Source organism: Furipterus horrens, unplaced genomic scaffold (genome assembly GCF_987537825.1).
Source record: "Furipterus horrens unplaced genomic scaffold, mFurHor1.1.pri manual_scaffold_6, whole genome shotgun sequence".
NCBI lineage: Eukaryota > Metazoa > Chordata > Mammalia > Chiroptera > Furipteridae > Furipterus > Furipterus horrens.
In genome coordinates, this window is record NW_028327176.1 from 169215355 (window position 1) to 169234667 (window position 19313).

Consider the following 19313-nt stretch of genomic DNA (forward strand, 5'->3'; position numbering starts at 1 on the left):
CTTTCACTTATTCACTCAGCTTTACATCTTTTGAGCTTAACTGGAAGCCAATGGACAGTCTATATGAAAGCTTAAGGGAACAAATTGTGTGCAACTAATGTCAATATGGCTATAATAAGATTAATTACTCTATCCCATTATGAAAATAGGGTGTCAGGAGGCCACTTGTCCTGTAATATGTAAATAAAATGAAGTTATCATATTTTTCGTACTATAAGACACACCTGATCATAAGATGCACCTAGGTTTAGAGGAGAAAAACAAGAAAAAAAATATTCTGAACCAAATGTTGTACTAAAATTTAATAAAATATAACAGAATAATATTTCAATCATGTAAAGTGAACATCAGTCAACAGCAGTATTAAGAACCATCATCACTGTCATTAACAAATGAGGAGAGACTTTAAGGTTCAAGTACTCTTCTAGTTTTCTGGGAACCCCAAGAACTCATCATTTCTAGTGCTAGAATTTATGAAGCTCATTTGCTCACAATCACTGATATCACTTTCTTTACTGTCTTCATACTGACCAGACACCCTGAGATTCAGCAGTAAAGTGGGACATTTAAGCATCCCCAGGGGTTTCATGTGGGCCCACTGCTTCCTCTTATAACAGCTGTCACCACCGCTGACAGGTCAGGTAATACACATCACAGTCTGTGATGCAATATTCACTCCATAAGACTCACAGACATATCCCCCAACTTTTGGAGGGAAAAACAGTGCACCTTATGGAGTGAGAAATATGGTATATATTTTTGTATAATTAAGAAAATAAACATGCACAGCTACTAAGACTAAGTATATTTACATCCATTCAAGGAAATCAGGTCTCATTTTTTTTCTGCAAAGAAAATTATCAGAGAATCATTCTGCAATGAAGAATCCTATGCTAGAATACTCAAGCACATCAAATAGTCTGAACATTCTTCATTGCACCAGAGCTCCTTCCAAAAGTATTTAGCACCAAAATATGTTTTGTCCTGTGCAAGAACACACTTGGAACTAAGCTTTAAAGTTCAGGGAGACGTCTGCTGGGCAGGATCTCTGCAGGAAGTGCAAGAGCAGGAAAAGGGGATCAAAAGTTTTGGCCATTTAGATGTCAAAAGAGTGGAGTGTCTTCATCTGAACTTCATGCCTCAGGATTTCATGCTGCCATGTCTAAAACCTATTCTCAAACCACTCACCTAACCCTACTTCAAAGTCACTTCCTGTCTTTATGATTTTTTTAGAGGGACTTTGGGAATATAGCTTGTGTCTGGGTTTAAAAGATGGATGCATTTAATCAAAGTGACACAGGAGATAAAGGGAATTAGAAAGCCCTGAAGTCCTGTTGAATCTAATTGCATTAGCTCCACACTTCACATAACTCAGGCAAATTCATGAGTTGTTGTTTGTTTGTTTTGTTTTGTTTTCCCCAAATGAAATACAATTGTAGATCTGGACTGCTGAGATTATAAAAGAGTCAGTGGCATTTGGGGGAGGGGGATTATGATTTTAACACTTTCTCCATAGCTGAACCTAAATATCTAGAATCTATCTCTTTAAAACTTTTCTTGCAAACTGACTGAGATCTATTTTATTTCCTTGGAAACATCAAATTCACTGAGATTTTCACAAAGGAGTTGCTGATGCTACCGAAGTAGATTTCCTTTTTCTGAATTATCTACAATTTCTAATTATTACTATGTTATAACAACCACCAGCTCTAGAATTCACTCTGTACAATCTTACTTCAGTGAGAATTAGGTTAATTATATGGTTTCTCAACAGAATCACCTGCCTCTCAAAGATAGTAACTAGTTATGTGCTACAGATTATGTTCCATGTCATTTTTGAGTTCCAAAATCTCTCAGGCATTCTAGGAGGTGTCAGGTGAACCCAAAATAAATCTATATGATAAATAATATCCTAAAGCAAAGAGATTTTAATACTAATGTTTACAAGTTATACTTAAGCATACCACGCAAGTTTAATCTCAAAGGATGCCACAATTCAAAGTGGTCCAGTCTTGAGCAGCATTTTATTTATTTTAATGGAATAATGTAAATCCTTAACGATATATTTTTAAAAAAAACAGAAGAAACTCATCAACATCAACAATATCAATATTGTGTTGACAGGCAATCAATAAATATCTGTTGAATGAAGTATGACCCTTTTCTACAGAGAACATACACAAGTGCTAACAGCTGTCTAGTCCATCTAATATTATACCATCTGTTTTTCTTGGAGTTCTACTTTGGAAACAAGAAATGTTTTAAAATATGTGTTGGAACCAGATTCATTGCATTTGATAATCAAAACACCGTAAGTATTTTAGCTCCCCTCTTAAGAATGCAAATGACTCTGCAGTCATTAAAGTCAAATGCTTACTGATAAAACCAAACCTAAAAAGGCTTAAGAAGCCCTGCTTACCAAATGAAAGAGAATACTGACTAAAGTATAAAATGAATATTCTGTAGGAATATAGGGATTACAATAGCAAGCAAGCATCCAAGAATTTAGGGTTATCACAGTCAACAAAAGAAGAAATATCATCAAAATTGCATCAAATGAAAAGTCCAGAAATAAAGATAGCTAATTCTTAATATTTGAAGATTAATTTGATGAACTTTATTCATTTGCCTATATGCAAATGAAAACTTTTTTTTTTCCTTTCCAGGTGACTTTATTTTAACTGGTTCAAAGAAATAAACAAATCAAATAACTCTTTACCCCTATAGTGCCTCTCAGAGATAAATTGTATGCATATAAGAGAAAAAACAACTCATAACCTCATAAATGGTCAGAAAAACTTAGGTTAGAATTGTAAGAATTTCAAAGTGGAGAACAAATTTCATACTATCACATGATCAAGAAGTATATCCAATCAAAGCAGAGTAGAGTACAAAAACTCATACACAAGTGTCCATAGCAGCATTAGTCCTAATACTCCAAACATGGAAAGAATCTCATGTCCTTCACCTGTTAAAAGGATAAATGAAATGTGGTATATTTATGTAATAGCATATTATTCAACTAAAAAAAGAAATGAAATACCAATCGATACATGCTGCAACATGGATGAACTTCAAAGATATGTTAACTAAAAGAGCTTAGGAGGTAGTAACAAAAAACCCACATATTATATAATCCCATTTATATGAAATGTCCAGAATAGGCAAATCTATAAGACAAAGTATACCAGTGACTGCCTAGAGCTGGAGTGGAAGGAGGGAATGCGAGTGACTACTAATGGGCAGGTGGTTTCTCTGTGGTGAAAGGGAATAAAAATATTTTAAATTAGATTATAGTAATGTTTGCACATTTCTGTGAATGTACTAAAAAACCTTGAGTTGTATACTCCAAATGAATGAATTGTATAGTACTTGAATTATATCTCAATAAAATTGTTTTCAAAAAGCATAAGGGAGGTTTGAATAATTTTCTGGGCTTAGATTTGTTATTTGGAAGCATAATTATTTACTACGCAAATCAGATTCACTTGAAAATTACGGGAGGCTTTTTTTTTTTTTTAATAATATAATTCTTGTATTTCCAAACTATTTTAAGGAATGTTTTTTATATCTCCCCTTAAAAAAAAACCTGAAGATGTTACAAAATTTTTAAAAATTATGTCAACAAAGAGAAATCAAAAGTAATACAATTATTGCAGCAGGCATTAAATTATTGTTTTTATCTTAATCTTTTTTTTTCCATTCCTTTCTTGTTGGTGTTGTTTTGTTCTAATACTACAATAATTTGCCTCAACTTTACCAAAGTGAAGCTTTGTATTCATGCTTGTCAGGATTAACCTGAAGCTAATCATTTACCTTAAGTGATGTCAAACACTGATTTAATTTCAGGGTAAGTTAATATCAAAAACAATACTGTTATGCTCTGTAACCCACCAAAATATTCTGAAGTGAGAAAAAGAAAATTCAGTTGGTTAACTGACCTTGCACAGTTTAACTGTCAAATAAATCCCATAATGAACAACTCAGAAATCTAATTTGGTAATCCTGAGAAACTCTCTCCAACTCTGAGTCCCTCCTTCTCTAAAAAGTTTTAAAAAAACAAACAAACCCAGCAATTATAACATTGACACTTAGTTTTAATTCATATAGTATTTCATATCTTCCCCTTACCACTCTTCAAATCACCCTAGCTTTCCGGAGCCTAGAAGATTCTATCTTTAAATTATAATTTCCATATGCTGATATTTGCTACCATTTCTTTGTGGCAAAGAAACAAACTGGAAACCCTTATAAGCCAGAAATACTTCAACTAACAAAAATTATATGTCACTCTTGGCTTCTCCCAAGAGCCCCAAATCTCTGAAATGTGGCATATTGTCCCCCACAGGAAGATATTACTAATTCCCAGTATCTATCTGTACCTTACCTTTAACTACTATTTAAATGCCATCACGCATTAACAAATCAGGCAAGGTCCTCCAAAGCTGATTTATAAAACGGAGGAACTCTCTGCTCAGCAAAGTTCCAGAAGTTCATGGCCATAAGAGTGATGATGCCACAATAGAAAGTAAAACAAACGTGAGCCATCAGGAATCTTGACTGAAATTGTACCTCCAGCCAGCAGAGCTGCTACTTACTCTCCCTCAGAGTTGCTACTTACTCTCCCTCAAGTTCTTAGTGACAGGGAAGTTGGAGCAAGAGCTTTCTTTTGCTCCAGCTTTCCTCTCTAGCCTTCAACCAAAATGAACTCTGTGAGCATTTATTGGGAAACTAGAGTACTGTGCAACAGCACAAAGCCAGGGCCAAGCAGAAAGTGACGCCAGAGCTACTCTTTCCCCTTTGAAAGACAGAAATTTTCAGGTGAGTTTTCAACTAAAATCGGTTAGATGGATCCACCACCTCTCCAACAAACTTAAACATTTACAAATGTAAGCACAGCACATACTTTCTTTTCCATATTTTATAAAGCTCGAGAGCTTTGCATAGTAATCATATGCATGCCAAATAATTTGTAAACAGTGAAATTTGAAAAAAAGGGGTGATATTAGATAATAAAATTGAATAAGAAAATCAGTGAGTTGAAAACATTTTGTTACTGGACTATTAGGTTTCGCTTTTGTCAAAAGAAACATTATCACAATATTTTCATTTGTTCAGATAAAACCCACTTGACACTCTTACAAATGTTTGGAAAAAGAAAATTAGTCTCCTCTCATAATTATCATTTCCCTCAAATGTAACATAGATTCTTTCTTCATGAGTGATTCATCTTACACATAAAAAGTACGTGATATTTGCAAATTAATCTATTACAAACTTATGTCACCTACTAGATATTTCTAGTAGTGTACTTGAATATTGCCAAAATGAAGTGAGTGAGATTTGGGTTTTCCTTGGATTTTTTTTTTTTTTTAACTTCAATAATGGTTTTTTAGAAGCAAATGGAACATTTCCGTTTTACTTTAGATATTTTGAGGTTTCCTTGAAGACCTGCTGGATCCTTTTACAAAAGCTACCTGTGGACCCATCCTGGACCTCACATTAATTTCACAAACGCCAAGAATCCAGGGCTGCAGGGAGCAAGGAGGGCAGAGCCCGGGAAGCAACGTGTAAGATAGCAATCATCGGGTCTATTAACGTGGTTCCAAATCGTCCAGGCCGGCACTCAGGATTCACAGTAATTCCCGGTGTTAGCCTCGCTAAGGGACAAGTTGATGGGGCAGAAGGTGGGGAGGAAAATGACCCTGGAAGCAGAGTGTTGGTTTTACACCCGCTGGGTATCTGTTACAAGTGAATTTCCTCTGGCGCCAGCAGGTATTTTGAGCAGGCATCCAGAGGGATCCCAGAGGGAAAGGATGGGAGTAAGAGAGATGGAGTCCTAAGTTTCGGGATCAAAGCTTTAAAAATCTCGGAGGAAATCGGTAAGATCCGGTTTGATTGGACTTAAAGCTTCAAGTGGGATGCGGAAAATATTTCAAATTTCTGAGACTTGGAGCAGCAGGGTTAGGGAGGAGAAAGATAGGGAGAAACAAGATCCCAGAGGGGAGATCTTCACACCAGGCCAAGGAGTTAAAATTCCAGATAAGACCACAGAGAAGATGAGAGACTTTCTCCTCATTTCTTAACCCAAGTCCCCAGAGGGCAACTCCTGCTGGCAGATCGTCATGCTGAGGCTGGGCTGCCACCGCTCCCAGTGGTCCCACGTCGCCGGAAGGGATGCTGAGGCTCCAGGGGCACGGACGTGGGCGCAAAGGCCATGGCCAGTCTTCCCTGGAGGTCTGGGAGCAGAGCCATTAAAGCCCGGCTGCCCGCTGAAGCGCTCAGTAAAAGTGACTGCGATTTATTTGGATTAGTCACTATAAAGGTCTGGGAAGACAGCTATTTATCCGACGCTGGGCCTTGACAAATGGACTGGGCAATGAGAGAGAGGACAGTCCCTCTGACCCAGGCGGTGCTGGGGCGGAAAGCAGGATCCTCCCACCTGCTCCCGACTCGAAGGGGCGCGCACCGCGGTAGAAACGTGCGTCTCCACTTGCGGCCGTCTGGCGGCCTCTGCCCGCCAAGATGCCCTCTCCTGGCTGGAGGGGTTCGGGCTGCAGCCGTAAGACCTTTCAGGGATTTCCGCTCACTCTCTGGCGTCACCTTACCGCCACGTTTCAAAAAGGTCACCAAATCTGCGACCTGGCCGCGTTGCCCTGCAGGTGACCAGTCCTGAGCCCACCCTGGAGGGTCCAACTTGGTAAAAATCATTTGGTCTGGCAGCGTCCGGGTCATATATCAGAGGGGTCATTTAGAAGTCTTTTGGGTGTTTTTGTTTTTTCTCATATATATTTTTAAAGCACTGACAATATTTGAACCTGAAATTTAATTCTGTTTAATATGGAATGCGACCATAATGTACCTACTGGTTCTTAATTGAAGATGACTTAGACTTTGCTGTCTTCGAGTCTGCAACAGATTCACTCTAAAGCCTCCAACCCTACATACCTCCAACGAGAAAAGAACAAAACACAGCCAATTCATTTTTTCTGTATTTCTGAACTAAAATTTTCCCTTCATTTATTTGTCATTAACATATAAAAATATAAAGTTCTTTAAAAACAAGACAGTTGTACTGAACAGCAACCAACAATAATAAATAGGTAAATTCCTAACTTGAAATGCAGTCAAAAGGGTTGTTTTTTTTTTCTCAACAGTACATTGCTTTTAATGTAACTTATTGTTGCCTTGGATTTAAGGTCAATGTTGTATAATCAAGTAATGCAAAAAATTTAAGGCTAGACACCTAACAAATACATTATTCTGAACAGTAATTCTGACTATTGGTGACAATTAAACCTGATCACTTTGTTCTCAGGATCTGAAACAGCTCTTTTTGAACAACCACTTTAAAAAAACCCACTCTGCATCAAGCAATGATGTCAATTTCTTTCATTGTTTGCTTTTATTTTGGTTGAAGATCTAAGACCAGGAAAGTAATTTGAATAAATTCTCTCTTATTCAGTAGAAGAAACTGGATCCCTTCAGTTAAAAGATGAAAGTTCAGTGTGGCCAGAAAATGAGGGTTTTAGCCCTTTTGATGGAGACTATTTGAACCCGAAAATTTTGCGTGGCTATCTATCTTGCTAAAAGTCAGGGATAGATAAAGTGTAATCTGGCTCTGATTTCTGCTGGAAAGAAAACACTGAAATGACTGCTCATTTATCACTGTGCCCACCCTCCCCCTCCTCCACCTTGGTTTAATTGACAAAGTAACACCGAGCTGTTTGTGTCTTCCCTTGACTGTTGGAAATGAAATCAGCCCCGTTGAAGGGAGAGTTCTAAATTATCCCGTTTAGCATGTAAAGAAACCGTAAGAAAAAAGTATAGGAAACGTTTGTAAAAAGTCTATCAGCAGCAAGAACACTGGAGAACCATCCAAATTCTGTGATGATTCATCAGTTTTTTGTTTTGTTTTTTTTCTTCTTGTCTGACTGCTAGGTGAATTTGCTTATAAAGGTCTCTGGATGAACAGTAAGCTACTTAAAAGTTTACTTAAGATACTATCTGTGACACTATTTCTTAACTAATTGTAAGAATACCTACTATAGTGATTATGGAAATTAAAATGATCAGTTCATTTGTTTCTAATCTAGAGTTATTTTAGCCAGTAAACACAGCATTTATTTCCTCTGAATAGATGCCTAAAATCACAAAAGTCAGTATGCATATATAATAAAATGTAATCTCAACAGTATATAATACTAAAGCAATAATACAGTATTTCCCCAATGATCTGATTAATCAGGATTTCTTAAAATAGTAATACCTGATTTTGGCAAGAATCCAATGAAATAGCTACTTCCAAATACTGCTTAAGAATATGTAAATTAAAACAACCTAAGAATGTCAAAAGACTTTGAAATCCATGTGCCTTTTATGCTAGCAGTTCTATCTTGGTGAATGTATTCAATGGAAGGAATTAATAATATGCACATAGATTTTACATAAGGAACATTCATAATAACAAAAAAAGCTAGAAACAAGTATACACAATGTGAAAAATGGTTTTGCCATTCAATTACATCAGAGAAGAATGTTTAATAGCATACAAAGATATTTATAACATGTAAAGTAAGATTATTATAAAGTATAATTCAATTTTCTGAGAAAATATATATTTGTAGAAAAAATTTGGAAAGATATGAATAACAGGGTAGTGGTATTCTACTTTTTTATTCAAAGGTTTTATAACATACATATATACAATTTTAAAATACAAAAGCATTACACAATGGAAACTAAGTCTTCTCTCCCACATCTTCTATCCATGTTGCTATTTAAGTTGTTCACTTTGTTTACATTGGTTTGTGCAAGAAATCAATTAAGAAAGTGAGTTCTTTTTTTAAACACATATTCTCCAAATGTCTTCCTATTCAAAGTCTGTCTTTTGATTTTGTTTATATTTAAAATGTGTATGTAAGCACACTTATCAGTTTTTTCTTTCATGGCTTTCAGGTTTTATATTTGCTTAGAAAACCCCATTCCCTACATGCACACACACACAGTGGTGTTTTTTTTTTTATTTTTTATTTTTAAATCTCCTACTTTTCTTCTAGTAGTTTTACAGTTTTAATATTTTTTAACTTTTAAATCTTTGGTCCATTTAGAATTTGGGGGAGTTCAACAGTGAAGTAGAGGTATAGCTTATTTGTCCTAACACAATTTATTAAGAAATACATTTTATATGGATCTAAAATATCAGGTTTTCCAAAAATTTAATTTTCATTTATATCTGGATCCGAACCTACTTGTGCTATTCTGCCCTCATAGGTATCCATTTCTCTCCAGCAGCTAGTTCACTGAAGGAAGACAAGAGTCACAATAAACTAAGGAACTCTTTCTGCTTAAACCTATTTTACAGTCAACAAACTCAATTTTTATTTGGAGCACAAATTTAAATTTGTAGACTAGCTTACGTGAGAGAAATACCTGTGTTTAAAATGTTTGTGAAATGGAAGGAGAAAAAAGAAAGTCCATCCAACATTGCATCTGCTGATTTGCAGTTTGCAAGTACAGTTACTGCCCTAAACAGTCTGCCGTTGCATTACAACCTAATGAATAAAATGGAGATGAGCTGAACAAGAGGCATGTGAGTAGTAAAGTCACAGGGCCTTGTATGTTACTTGACACATGGAAGGTTCTAATAAACATTTGCCTCATGAAAAAAAGAAGCCTGAAGGACAGACAGAAGGCATGGGTTGATACAAGTACTGATAGCATTATTTTATATATTTAAGGAGAGTTCTGCTTGGATGGAATAATACCTGTTGTACTTTTATAGTAATCAGTTTATTGATTTCATAGTTTTATTAAAATCAAACACTATTATACAACTCATAATCAAAACCTATAATTTAACAAAAATGTTTAACCACTTTAACAATGATTTCAAAATTAATCAAAATTCTGACATTTAATTGAAACTGCAAATCTAACATATTAAATATAAACACTTCAAGCAACTCGTGAATGATCACAATAATTATAAAACTTCCTACTGTACTTAAATGGATTAAAATGCATTAATACCTTGAATTTTAATGTGCTCCTTCATCATTCTTATACTTATTCTCATTTAAAAAATAATTTTCCCAGTCCTAGACAGACAATATTCAAAATATTTAATAACCAGTACTGTTGACCAAGCAGAACTGGATGCCTGCAGTACTTCAACAAGCTCCTAAGCTCCCCCAGCCCCTTGGCCCTTCAGTTGTCCCAGGGATAAGCCCTTTCGTAGCTAAGTCAGGGAGATCTGTAGAAGTGAAGGGGAGGCTTGAGGAGGCGCATGGCAAAGTTGGAGTATTTACCAACCTGAATGGAAGTATTTAAATTTTAACCACTGGTATAGCCATCGCAGTACTTACCAACTGAATATTAGCCCTTCTTACAATAATATTACAAGACTCAGAGAAGAAAGTCTCCTTTCTCAGATGAGCCAAGGTTAATCTGGGTTATTGACCAACTAACTAACTGTATGGGGCACAGTGTCTATTCACACCCTCCAAGATGAGTTGAACCCTAACCAAAGGTGATCTGATTGAGCCTCTTTTGATGGTTGGATTTTGATCACCATAATTCTTCAAAAAATACAGGCTCTGATAGATAATTTTTGATATCTCACAATCTTTTCTCTATTTGATGCTTGTTTTCTAGGGTTTTTCTAAGGTTTTGCTTTGCATAACTTGGGCCTGGACTGGTTTGATCCAGCTAGAAGCCTATGAAAAGTCTGGTTCACTGTAGTCCCAATTTTTCCTTCTCATTAATCATTAGTGTTGACATGCTGCCTGAGAGATATATTATATGAAAATGACCAGGAGGTATATGAAAATTCATTCTTATACTTTAGGAATTAAATCCAGAGTAAAGACCTAATTGGAAAACCGTATGTTTCAAAATGATAATAAAGACTTGAAAATAGATGTGATCATTAAATCCAACAGGAAGAAATGAGATAACCAGCAACAGAACCTTGAAAATAAACTAAATGGTCAAAGATAATGTGAACATAATGTAAACCATGTAATGTCATAGGATCCAAGCAAAGAAAAGAATTTAAATATATATATATATACAAAGAAAATGATGTATAGTTATTTGAAATAACAAAAGAAGTGTTAACAATCTAAATGTACATCAATCAGCAAGTAATGAAATTATGTCCAGTAATACCATAGACTACTACATAACCATTAAAATGAAGTAGATCTGTGCTTACTACCACGGAAAGATTTCCAAGCCATACTGTTAAATATACAAATAAATCACAGAAATATATATAGTGTGTGAGTACAAATATGTAAAAAGAAAATAAAAAGTAATGCATAATATATATATATATATGACATCTATTCATGCACATATCTACAGATCTAGATTAATCAATTGACTGATTCTTTGATATACATAGAATAGCATTTGGTGGACTTTTAGATTGACCACCACACAGGAGAAGAGAGCTTGAGAAAAATATGAAGTGGATGTTTCATATTTTGAATAGGGTACCTCTGCTTTGTTTGAAGCTTTACAATAAAACTATGTTTATGAAATAAACTGTATATAATTTTTATATAAACCAATAGTAATAAGTCAGCAACCAGTCTTACAGGAAGAAATCAAAGATGGTAAAAACCAAGAAAAAGGCCATTATTTTTATCTTTAGAAATTTAATGGTAGCCCTAAAAAAAATATTTGGAATACTGCTGAGGAAATAATTCTAATTACAAGGATGAGAATTGGTGAAAGTGATGGCCACAGACAGGACCTACTCAAGATTTTCATCTGTGCCTTGGAGAAAGACTAAAGAAAACAGGTAACCACAGATTTTTAAAAAATTGTTTTGTATTTGTTTCAGGTGTAGAGCATAGTGATTAGACAATCATACGCTTTACAAAGTATTCCCCATAATATTTCCAGTAGTCACCTGACACTATACATAGTAATTATAATATTATTTACTATATTCTCTACACTGTACTTTACATCTCCATGACTAGTTTTGTAACTAAATAATTTGTACTTCTTAACTCTTTCACCTTTTTCACCCAATTCCCTAATCCTCCTCCCCCCTGGCAATCATCAGCCTGCTCTCTGTTTTTATGAATCTGTTTCAATTGTGACTGTTCATTTATTTTGTTCTTTAAATTCAGCATATAAGTGAAATCATATGGTATTTGTCTTTCTTTTACTGACTTATTTCACTTAACATAATACCTTCTAGGTTCATCCATACTGTTGTAAAGGGTAAGATTTCATTATTTTATTATATATGTGTACCACATCTTCTTTATCCACTTGTCTATTTATGAGGACTTGAGTTGCTTCTATATCTTGGCTCTTGTACATAACACTGAATACATGGGTGCACATATTCTTTTAAAGTAGTGTTTTGGGTTTATTTCAGGTATATACCCAGAAGTAGGCTACATCATAAGGCATTTCCATTTTTAATATTTTGAGGAACCTCTATACTGTTTTCCATGGTGGCTGCACCAACCTGTATTCCCACGAACAGTACACAAGTGTGCCCTTTCTTCCAAATCCTCACCAACACTTGTTACTTGTTGATTTATTAATAATAGCCATTCTGAAAAGTGTGAGGTAATTCCTCAGTGTGGTTTTAACTTGCAGTCCTCTGGTTATTAGTGACATTGAGCATCTTTTCATTTATTGACAATCTCTATGTCCTCTTTGGAGAAGTGTCTATTCAGGTCCTCTGCCTATTTTTTAATTGGACTGTTTGGTTTTTGGTGTTGAGTTGTATAGTTCTTTATAAATTTTGAATATAGTAACCCCTTATCAGATGTGTCATTGGCCAATATCTTCTCCAATTAGGTAGATTGTCTTTTGGTTTCGTTGATGGTTTCCTTTGCTGAGCACAAACATTTTAGTTCGATGTAGTCCCATTTGTTCTTTCTTTTGTTTCCCTTGCCCAAGGAGATATAACTTAAAAATTACTAAGAGCAATGTTACGGTTTATTCCCTGTCTTCTTCTGGGAGTTTTATGGTTTTGAGTTTTACATTTAAGTCTTTAGTCCATTTTGAGTTTATTCTTGTGTATGGTATAAGAATGTAATCTAGTGTCATTTTTTTTGTGAGTATCAGGGTTAAGTTTGTGCAGTATCCAGAATCATTGCACTGACATGAGAACTTTTGCTGGAGTTGTGAGAGAATATCCCTTCTTTTTCCACTGAGGTTATACATGGGAGGAGGTATGACTGGAACTTCAGGCAGTTATCCTGATTCCATCTGGAGCCTGATACAGAATTCAACCCAACAGAAAGCAGAGGATAAACATGGGCTCAGTTCTCATGCTGAATTTAAGTGCTAAACTCTGATGTGCTGATCCAACTACTATTGTATATCCTTGGACTATGCACCTGTAAGAGCTAATAAATTCCCTTCTTTGATTAAATCATGATGGGTTTTCTGTCATCTAATGCAGATCCTATCCAAAAGCTCTATTTGATTTAAAATGCTTTCTAAATAATGTTTAAAAGGATACATTAAAATGAATATCAAGATAACCAAAAAACTGTTAGTATGGCCATTAATATCAGTGTCTGTCCCATAGCTCTTACCAGCACAGCTTACCAACCAACACTGAAACAACATTGGGCGTTTTGAATTTCACCTCCTCCCCCTTCCTTCCCTCCTCTCTAATGGAGGTGCTTAATGAGTAGTGAAAAGTTCCAAAGGTGAATGAGAAGGAGACTGTGACTCTGATTCCCAAAGGCTACAGCAGTCCTAGAGACATTCAGTCCAGTCAGTAAAAACTTGTTTGGACTCCCTGAAGTTATCACAGGTAGTTCTTCCTAGCATACTGCTGGAGAGTGAATAATAGATTTTCTTTGGAATGATAACATTTGAAATATTCAGTACTATCAAAGAGTGGCCTTATTAGTTCTCAGATTATTTGAGAGGACATACTAAGTTAATGACTTCTTAAACTCATGTGGTTATATAGAGCTTGTTTTATGGTTAATATCCTGTGATATAATTACATAATATTTGGTCCACACCAAAGAAATTTTTGCAATGTATACATATGTTATGAAACATAGTAATAAAAAACACTGCTAAAAACTGCTTCCCCTCCCCAAATTTATATATTAAAAGCTAATCCCCAATATGATGTTATTTGGATGTGGGGCTTTTGGGAGGTAATTAGGTCATAAGGGGGCAGAGCCCTCATCAATGGGATTAGTGCCCTTATGCAAGAGACCCCACAGAGCTGCGTAGTACCTTGCATCCTGTGAGAACTCAGTGCGAAGACAGTCTTCTGTGACCAGAAAGGGGATCCTCGACAGACACAGAATCTGCTAATGCCTTGATCTTGGACTTCCCAGCCTCTAGAACTGTGCAAAGTTAATTGTTTTTCATAAGCCACTCAGTCTTCACTATTCTTTCATAACAGCCCAAATGGACTAAGACAAACACCCTGGAACCACCATTCAGCATAAAACTAAAACATTCCCAACACCAGTGAACCTATTTTTGTGGTCCCCCAATAACATCCCCCTACTATCATAAGATAAAATCACTGTTCTGAATTTTATATTCAACATTTCTTACATTTCTATATAATTTCATCACAAATATACATATCCCTAAACAATCATACTGTATGTAGTCCTCTGTGGCTTCATTTTTCATTTAATATTATGTTCTTATGATTCATCTATAATGTTAAGTATAGTTAGTTCATGTGCTTTACACTTTTGTATAATATCAAGCCCTTATTTGCTATCTTTTATTATTATACATCTTTTTCTCTTTCTTCATACCTAATATAACCTGGGGGACTACTCATGTCTGTATGAAACATTCATGATAGGAACATAGCTTCTCTCTCAGAAGTTACTAATATAAAGAAATGCTGCTAACTCTATCTATTACAGGCCTCCCAGAACAAACTGCAGGAATATCTTCATAAGAAAGCTAAGCAGAAACTGCAAGGAACTATGGGGAAAAACTGTCCAAAAATTATGAAGAAAATTCCTCCAATTATTTTAGTCCTCATTTTCCATTATAGTTTTAGAAGTGAAAGAAAAAGTATCTTTGTTTCTCTTTAAACACTTAACATATAGTTGTTAATAGTAAAATCAAACTTTTGTTTGTTAGTTGGATCTGTGTTTCCATAGTATGCCAAATACCTGGTTAAAAATTTAAAACTCAAAAATATCATTCACCAATTTAAAAAATACTAATATACAATAATATGAATAAAACTAAAAACATGCTAATTAAAAGAAAGATGCAAAAAATCACTTTATATAATACATATAACTTGTAATTTATATAATAGGTCTAGAAAAGGCAAGTTTACAGACACAGAAAGCAGGTCGTTGTGCCTGAGGTTGCGCACAGAAGTGAGGATTAACTGCAAATGGATAAAAGAAAGTTTTTGGAGAAATAGAAACAGTCTAAAATTGAATTGTAGTGACGGTTGCACAACTCTATAAATTTACTAAAATTATTTCAATAAGAATGAATTATGTAATATGTAAATTATACTTCATTAAAGCTGTTAAAATTGAAATGCTGTCTGTTCTAATGTCTCCAAAATACTAAATCTGATTTTTTCCTTTAATTCACTTAATTAATTCACCCTACAAGTTGTTTGGACTTTTGAAGAAATTGCTTTGGTCTGCTAAGTTTTAACATTTACGTGAGGAGTCTAATGCCCAATTTAAAAGTGAAATAGAATGGGAGAGAAAGGGCTACTGCAGATGTCCTGCTAGTGAAGACGGCATTGAAGTGAATTGGGTTACTTGCTAAGGGGCCTAGAGTATGGCCTTGGGGAGATCAGCACTGCTCTTGGGGAAGAGAAATCCTAAAAGAGTAGTAGATTTCCCAAGGGATCTTATGTCATGATGAGGAAGGATTACAGGAAACTTCTACTAACACTTTATTTTCCTTCCTGGAGCTGCGGGAGAGGTTTCAGTAATTCAGTGGACAGGTCAATACCTACTTACACTATAGAGTTACCCACAGCCCTCATTATAACTTATGCCTTGCCTGCTCTTTTTAAAACTGTCTTTCCTTTGGTCAAAGGCATTTAGGTTTTTGTTTCCACAAGTTTGTAATTCTCAGTTGAGTTTGGTTTGTGAAGTGGTAGTTGTTTATTGAAGTAGAACATCGAGTGCCAAACGTCTCCAAAGGAAACTAATGATAGAACACCAGGAATAAAAGGATGATTTGGTCAAATCAATCCCTTTCTTTTGGATATAATTTTAAGTAAAAAATAACTTTTTTACCTCAATATGGACCAGATCCAGAGCTAAAATGTATCGAAAGACTAAAAAATTTTAAATATTTTTAACTTATTATAATGTGTGAGGAACAAAGGGAAAAGAGGTAATTTAGATAATGTAAGCTCATTTCCAAAATAACCAGTTTTGTTATCTTTGCATTTCAGAAGAAAAATAAAATTGGCATGAATTGTCCTGATGATGAAAATTTCTCTGTTTTGCATATATAGAAACAATGTAAGTAAAATGTCTTAGCATAGAGTTTAACACCCCAGAAACAAGCAATCAAAAAAAGAGATTACCACTCTCAACATTTTACCTGCAGAGAAATTGTAAGATGATAGAGTACGCAGCCATCTTACAAATAGCCATCACCTAAAATTTGCAATACATTTTTCTTTTATGTTATGATAAAAAGAACCTTGTTTCAGATATTTGATTTCAATTTTCTATGGCATTCTAAATACTTTTTAGAAAATAAATATTAGTCACCTGATTTAAAATAAGGGGTATTGCCCTGGCCAGTTGGCTCAGTTGGTTGGAGTCTCATCCCATAAACCAAAATGTTACAGGTTTGATTCCCGGTCAGGGCACATGCCTAGGTTGCCAGTTCAGTCCGCTGTTGGGGCTGACGCAACAATTGAAAGCCGTTTTACTCTCTCTCTCTCTCTCTTACTGCCCCTCGACTTCCTCTCTCTCAAATTAATAAATATATCCTTAGTTTGCCAAACTTTATTACTGAATTGATCTATTTCTGTGTGGGGAACTATATGGTATACTCAAATGCACTAGATGAAAAATTCCTAAGTTATTCTATCTAATGGGTTCTTTAGAATTGATTTAAAGCTTCTAACTATAGAATGATCCTCCTCTCTCTCCTTTGGAGGACTGTCCTTTGCAGATTTTAAGAATGAGTATCAGATGACCCTTCTCGTCATAGACCATGAATCTGGATTTAAAGCTCTTTATCCTAATGATTCTTCAAAAAAGAAAACCAAGACAAAGTCTGAGAATTGTTTTTCTTATTGTTGTCATTGACATTGTTATAATAACACTGGAATATAGTAAACAGAAGACTCCTAGGCAAATCCTGTGTAAGTCAAAAATTGAAAATAATAATAAGTAATAAAAACCATTTTTCCAGTTATATTTCTAAAAATCAATGCTATGAATTGATTTGTGTCCCCCACCCCACCCCCAATTTACACTGAAGCCCTTACCTGCAATGTGACTATACATGGAGATAGGACTTTTATGAGATAATTAAGGTTAAATGAGATAATAGAGTGGGGCACAATAGGATTAGTGAGTGTCCCTAAAGAAGAAGACAAAGAGGATACAGCAAAAAGGCAGCCATCTGTAAGCCAGGAATAGAGTGCTTACCTAAAACCAACCATGCTGGTGCCAGGATCTCTGACTTCGACTGTCAAAAAATAAATGTTTCAGCCACCTAGTCAATGAGATTTTATGATAGCAGCTTGAGTTAAGACAGTAAACTACTCTCAAACCTTGAAAGTATATTATAAAAATGAAAATTAAGAGAAGCTTTGTGCTTGCTCTAAACCCTTTTAAGTATACATGCTGCGTGATCAGATTGATTGAAATTAAACAAACTACTTAGAGGATTTCAATGAGGGTCATTGTTTGTTGGTAAATAGCCTTAACAGCCTGCACATTTTTATGGGTAATTCCTTAAAAACAGTAATTTTATGAAGTCATTTTACTGAGCCTAAATAAGTGACAATATTAGTTGAAATGGCTCTGTGTTCTCAGATATGTAGTCAGAAGTAGGTTGTTCAATAATTTTCAAATAATTCTGAACTCCAAATAAGGAGGGAAGCCCACTGGTACTTGATTTGAACTCATTATAAAGTTCATAGAAAATTCGTGATGTATATTTTCTATCAGAGTCAAACAAAATGTTCTATTTTATCCTTTATGCCATGAATACACTGGCAGAAACTGAATTGGCTCCCCTTCTTTTACTAATGGATCCCCAACTCTTGAGTTTTAAAAGAGTATATTTAGAAACTTCATTTCCAAACTTTACTTGCAACTCAAGAGGCCAATAGGATGAGAGCAGAAGTGCTATGTATAAATTCCATATCCCATTATTAGAAGAATCTGCTTTCCCTCCAGTCTCTTTTCCCCCCTTCCTGAGGGCTGCTGAAGGTAAGCTGACTTCACCTATGTACATGAAGTCACTTCCCAAAGGATGACAAGGTAACAAGATAGAAGAAACCTGGCTCCTTGGGTGTCCTTGTAGAGGACTCCGGACTACCTACTGAGGCCTGCACTGTAAGAAACAGAGTTGTAATACTGTGGTTTATCTGAGCCACTGTATTTTGGAGTTGTGTTAGTATTCTAAATAAGGTGCATATCTTACAGTTGGCAGTGTACCTTCCATATGCTATGATCTAAAACAGTCATCCAATCATTCAACTTTTTATTAAGTACATAGTATGTACCAGCCATGCTCTAGGCTCTGGTCACACAACTGAGTCAGGCACACAAAGTCCTTGCACTAATAAACCTTTCATAATATTGAGGAGGGAGGAAAAGGGTAGAGAGAGTAGCAAAGGGAATACAATTAAACAAAATAATTTCTAAGCAATAACAGTAGTTTAAAGTGAGGGCTCTCAAGTTAGATTGTTTGTGTTTGAATCCAGGCTTTGTCGTTTATTCACTTATCCACTATAGTAACCAGGCTCTGAGAATGAAACCACACACACACACACACACACACACACACACACACACACACACACAGAATGAACCTTACCTCCTAGTATATTCATGCTCTTGCGTAGGCCCTTCCCTCTCCTTAAACCTGGGTGGGCCACATGACTCACTTTCGACCAATAGCGTAAGATGGAAGTAATACATCATGTTACTTTTAAGGCTGGGTCATACAAGGACTTTCGTTTCCAGACTTTCAGTTTCCACCTGGATCTTGTGGAATGTTCACTCAAAAGGAGGCCAGTTACCATGTAAGAAGTTCAGCTGCCTGAGACTGCCAAGCTGAGGAAGCCATGTGGAGAGGCTGTAGGGAGAGAGATG